This window comes from Zonotrichia albicollis, chromosome 25 (genome assembly GCF_047830755.1).
Source record: "Zonotrichia albicollis isolate bZonAlb1 chromosome 25, bZonAlb1.hap1, whole genome shotgun sequence".
In the NCBI taxonomy this organism is placed as follows: domain Eukaryota; kingdom Metazoa; phylum Chordata; class Aves; order Passeriformes; family Passerellidae; genus Zonotrichia; species Zonotrichia albicollis.
The window spans coordinates 3568504-3574162 of record NC_133843.1 but is presented as its reverse complement, the minus strand read 5'-3'; positions in this window follow the sequence as shown (position 1 = coordinate 3574162).

The window sequence follows — 5659 nt, the reverse complement described above, 5'->3', positions numbered from 1 at the left end:
AGGCAGGGGGAAAAGAAAGGAAAAGGGAATGAGAAGGGAAAGGGGATAGGGAGAGGAAGGAGAAAGGGAAGGGGATTCTGAGCTGCCTGTCAGTCCTGTTTAATTGCATCATGTAAACTCATTCTAACAACAAACATAAGTTTGAATTATGTGTGTTATTTTTGCAGACTGTTTGTGCATGGCTGAATTTCATGATGACAGAAGTGAGTTACGGCACAGGGTTATGCAAATGAAGTACTTAATTAACTAGGAGTCATACAAAATAAATTACAGCTCCACCAAATGCCCTCTGTTCTTCCTCTGAGCCCAGGTTGCTTCCAAGTGATCAGCTCCTGACTGAGAAACTTCCTGGTCAAACAGTGCTGCTTCTCCATCCTTGCTTGAGAGGAGGATGGAAGGAGGCATCACCACCCCTGGAGCACCCCCAGAGATGTCTCCATCTCATCCCATCCAGTCCCAACCTCACCTCATGATGCTCTGCCACACCAGCCACCACTCTCCTTCCTCCAGCCCCATTAATCACCCTCGAGGGCTCCTCATACGTTATCAGGCCCAGATGTTTCCTGCTGTTTGCTACAAATGTTAATTATCTCCTAATTACTTCTAAGCAGGGGCTGAGCTGGCAGAGAGTGGGGAGAGAGCCAGCCAAGGGCATTTATAGCCCAGGACAGTGGGACATGGAGCAACAGCTGCTTCTGGCAGGGAGTTTGTTGGAATTCCTTATTAATCCTCCTGAATTCAAACACTTATTGACGAGTTACCTGGGCAGAGCCCCAGGATGGAGATGCCCCGTGGGCATGCAGGATGTGGAGCCCTTTCTGCCTCTCACACCCTCAGGCACCAGAACTTTTATCATCCTGCAACATTTGGCTGCTGGTTGTGGCCACAGGGCATTTTTCTGGGCCTTCATGGTTGGCTGCAGAGAGGGAAAGCTGATGGGCTCAGGTGTTGTTGGAAAGCTCCTTTGAAGGTGGGGAATGGTTTCTTTGGGGGAGTTTCAGCCCAAATTCAGCCATCTGTGACTCCATGCATTTTCTGCCACCCAGCATGTCCCCAAACTGTCCCTAGTGTCACAGCATCTCACCATGGCCATTGTGCTCGTGCCACTGCTGTGATCTCACATGGGGACTGGGCAGAGCATCACTGGGATGGCCCTGCATGAGTAGAAAAGTCTCAGCCCTGCCAGCTTGGGCAACATGGGGCAAAAACTATTTAAAAAACCCCAACCCAAGCCCAACAGAATGAGCAGGAGAACAGCTTTGTGGAAAGTTTATTTTTAGCTCTCTCCAGTGTAAAAAACAATTAAAGAAAGTGTCAAACCCCGCTCCCGAATGCGAAGAGCTGGAAGCCAAATGTCACCCCAGCTTTGATCCCCTTGGAGGCAGCAATGCTGCTATCAGTTTAGAAGCATTAATTTGCATATTCATGTCCCCTAATTTGCTCTTCGGGAGTTGGAGTCTAACAGCTAATGAAGAAAGTCTTCCTGTGCATGCAGAGGGAGTCTGCCACAGACACTCTGGGAAAAATAATCAGATAGAAGTAAGTGTCCATCCCCAGGGAAAGGGTAAGTGTCCATCTCAAGGGAAAGGGTGCCCAAACCAAAACACTTTGAGAAGACCAAACTCTTTGCTGCATGTCCAGGAGATGGGTGAAGGGCCCACCCAATGCCAGGATGTGCCCTAATTCTGATAATCCTAGGAGGGAGGCTGAGAAGGAGATGATGAGGACAATGTTGAGGGAGCTGGAGACTTGCTTCCCACAGCAACAATTGAACCATGGAAAGGGAATTAGTTGGTTTTAAGGGAGTATTGGGCACCCAGGGATCTGCCAGGACCATCAGGAGCTGTGTCAGGAACCAAAGGGCTGCTGGTGGCAGCTGGCCAAGCAGGCAGCGTTATCAACCACACCGCCAAGTGATGTGTCCCTTCTGCTCACCCTTAATTCAATTTCTTTCAGCAACACAATAGCTCAGTTTTATGTCTGCCATTCATCAAGAATTAAACTTATTGTCATCATTGTTGGCAGGGTATTGATTCTGGGATGGCGCTGAGGCTTGCAGGAGGAGGTGACTGCTCTGCATCCGCAGCATGCCCGCTCCTCATCCCACAAACAGGAGCACAGGGAACCCCTGTGCCTGTGTCTGATGGAAATAATGGCATGTGCAGGGGTCCTGTGTGACCACAGGATGTCATGTGAGTTTTCCATGGCTTTGGGAGGTCAGCATTGAGGATGGAGCTGGGCTTAAGTGAGTGGCCAGGAGGATCACCCTCTGTCATCGGCCACTGTTGGAGCAGAGTCACGGTTATATCAGGACAAGTCTTGGATCACGCCATGCCCTTTATTCCTTGTGGTGCCTGGAGAGCTCCTTCTATCTGCTCTGCCGAGGGCTGCAATTACAGCTTTGTTGTCAGCAGCAGATAAAGAGGAGGTTCTCGAAAGGCCGGGTTAAGGCTGCTGCCCCTGGCAGGAGCTGTGTGGAGAGGGTGAGTTTCTGGAGGGGAGATGTGCCCTTGCTTTGGCCAGAGATGGACTGTCAAAGCAACCCTGCCAGCTCAGCACAGGGCTGGAAAAAAGCAAACCAGAGCACTGCTTCCCTAGGATGCAAGGAATCATGGAATTCCATAATGTTTTGTGTAGGGAGGGACCTTAAAAATCATCCAGTTCCACATCCCTGATGCCGGCACCTTCCAATAGTACAGGTTTTTCCAACTCCCACCCAGCCTGGTCTTGAACACTTCCAGGGATGGATATCCCAGGTTATATATCTATAATTATAATGTATATATATATAATATTGTGCGACTCTGAGCTGAGAAAACCCCTCCCAGCGTTTTGATGTGCCACATGGCTCGTTAGCCTCTGGTGCAGTTAACCTCTTGATGGTTTAGCATTACTAATTCCTTTGGTAATTGCAGCAATAACAATAATCCCTGGAAGCATGTTGGGCTGTGTGTATGTGCTGTGCTGTTCTATGCAAATTCCCCTTGGGAAGTGTGGCAGTTAATGGGACCTCTCTGCCTGGGTGGGAAACTCCTGTGGGATAGTGCTGGGCTGGTGGGCTGTGATGGAGCAGAGCGGGTTGGTGGGCAGCTCCTCTTGTCCTGCCTGCTCCAATTTGGGTTAAACTATTGGGATTTTTTCAGGAAACCCAGCTGAATCCCAGATTTCACTGAAAGTCAGGAATTTCAGCCTGAGCTGCAGGACTCAGTTTGAGCGGTAACGTCAGAGGCGAGTTTGCTGCACTGCGTTATCTGCCTCTTACATCAGCTCCCCCTAAGAAATCACAAAGAAAAAAAAATCTTTCACATTCTTTTCTTTCAGAAAATGCGTTTTAAATAAATTATAGGATTAAAAAAGTTAAAAGTTTAATCGGCTCCCCCATTGTGCACGAGTTCAAAAGGAACATTTATCAGGCGCGAGGTTGGGCCGCAGTTCATCTGTGCTGCTGGAAGATTTTTAATTTGCTCAACTGGAAATGATGAGGAGAGTTGATTAGATGGCAACTGTAATTTATTCCCAGCTGTCAGCATTTCTGGCACCCTCACGGAGCCTTGGGGCAGCCACAGCAGTCTTGTCCCCTCTGGGACTGTTCTGGGGCGCCCCTGATCAGACCTGAATGTGTTTGTGGTCATGGCTGATGGTGTGGCTCCTTGTGCTCCGTGAATCACTCTCGGTCCAAGAAGCTGGGTGAGATTCCTGTCCAAGAAGATGGGTGAGGAAGCCTGTCACATTAGGGACATTCCAGGGAGAAGCAGCATCATGGTCTGAAGCATCCCGGGGCAGGGATTGGGCTCCCTCCTGGATTGCTCAGCTGCCTCCCAACACATCTGGATTCTGCCACCACTCTCTGCTGGAGGAGCAGCTCTCCAAATGCCTCCAGTGTCTCCAGCCCCTCAGACAAAGGATGCAGTGCAGGAAGCCAAATCCACTTTATTATCGTTATCGAGGAAGAGAAATCCTTTTCCATAAGTGGTTCTGTGTCATTAACAGCAAAATAAGCAACTGCTGACAGCCAGGCTGCTCTGGAGAGCAAGCCCGCATCCATCCTAGAAACTGGGACATGCCAACGTGGTGATGTCCCCTTTCATCTCCTTTTTACTCTCCTGCCAGTCCACTGGGGACCCTGGGATGCTGACAGCAGCGGCAGGCGGCTGTGGAAGAGTTAAGGGTCTGTGTTTTCCACCGCCACTCTTTCTTCTCAGGGAAGACAAATGATTCATTATATTCCCCATCATTTTCACTGATGCCTGGCTGCCTCCCATCGAGATGTTGGGCCTGTGCCACTCAAGTCGTTAGCGTGATCCCCAAGAAGAGCTGTGGAGAGCCGTGTTCCCTATTTGTCTGTAGCAGCTCCTGCCAGGGGCAAGCCAGCGTGATCAGCTCTGGTTTTCTTTCAGATCTTCACAAAAATGCCAACACAGAGAGATGTGGCATGGGAATATCACAGCAATGTCCAGATTTTCCTGGGCAAAGCAGAGGAAATTGTGGCTGCAAGAGGTTTTGCAAACAGGTGGATGGAGAAGCTGCCCCTGCCCACAGGAACAACTGGGACAGTCTCAGCCTGGGATTGTCACAGCCTGGGACAGCCACAGCCTGCCCACACTGAGGGTTTGATGTGGCCACTGCCAGCTTCCAGCCTCCCTGAAGGTAAATATCCAACTCATCTTCTCCTGGGCAGTATTTGCCTCTCAGATCCATGGATGATAGTATTCACTTTAGCTGCAGGTAGGGTGGTGCAAACTGCATCCCATCTGTCAGAGCTGTAATGCTCCTCACAGCAAGAGGCAGGCAGGGATCTCTCAGGAAACTGTGGTCTGAGTGCTGGTGGTGGAGCTTTTGGCTAAAATTCTAAAATTGCTCAATTTTTGCTCACCAGAGTGACCCGCTGCTGAACTGCACATAGGACTGTGGAGTAGGACTGTGAGTAGGACTGTGAGTAGGACTGCACACGGGTTGGAGGATGAGAGTGATATTTGCAATGAAGCCTGTATCCAAATCCAGAAGTTTTTCAGATGGCATAGGGAAGCTTCATTTTGGACACAAGTCAGACAAGATCATACGGATTCATGGAAGCTGTGGGAGTCTCCAGCACTGATGGGAGCAGCAGGGAACCACTGAGTGAGGTCTGAATGTGAGCCATGGGATGATGAGGGTTCCAAGCAGTAGGAGGGCTGATCCCACAGAGATCCAAGACCCCAATACAAATCCTACAAGCCCACATGCTCCCCAGCACATTCTGAAGCCCAGCCCTGCCTGAATGGAACGTGTTTCTGGTTGGGAATGGCATTAACAGGACCAATGAATACATCAAGAGAGATGTGTATTTTAGCTTCTTGCCACAGGGATGTGTTATTTCTGTTACTGTGTTATTCCTGCTATTGTGTTATTCCTGTTAATATTTTTAACAATCCTCTCCTGCTCAGGGGCACTGGGGCTTGAAAGGAAGCAAAAATGTCTTGGCTTAAGGCACTGGGCAGAGAAGTGAAAATGGCTGTGACTGCTGGGGCAGAGAGGGAGAAAATCATGGAAATTAGGGATACTCTGCCTTTGGCAGTGGTGAGGGACCCTGCTACCAGCTGGGACAGCAGCTCCTCAGCAGGCCCTGGAGCATTTTGCTGCAAGCAGTGCTGCCTGCAAGCATCAGGAAGGAGCTGGCTCC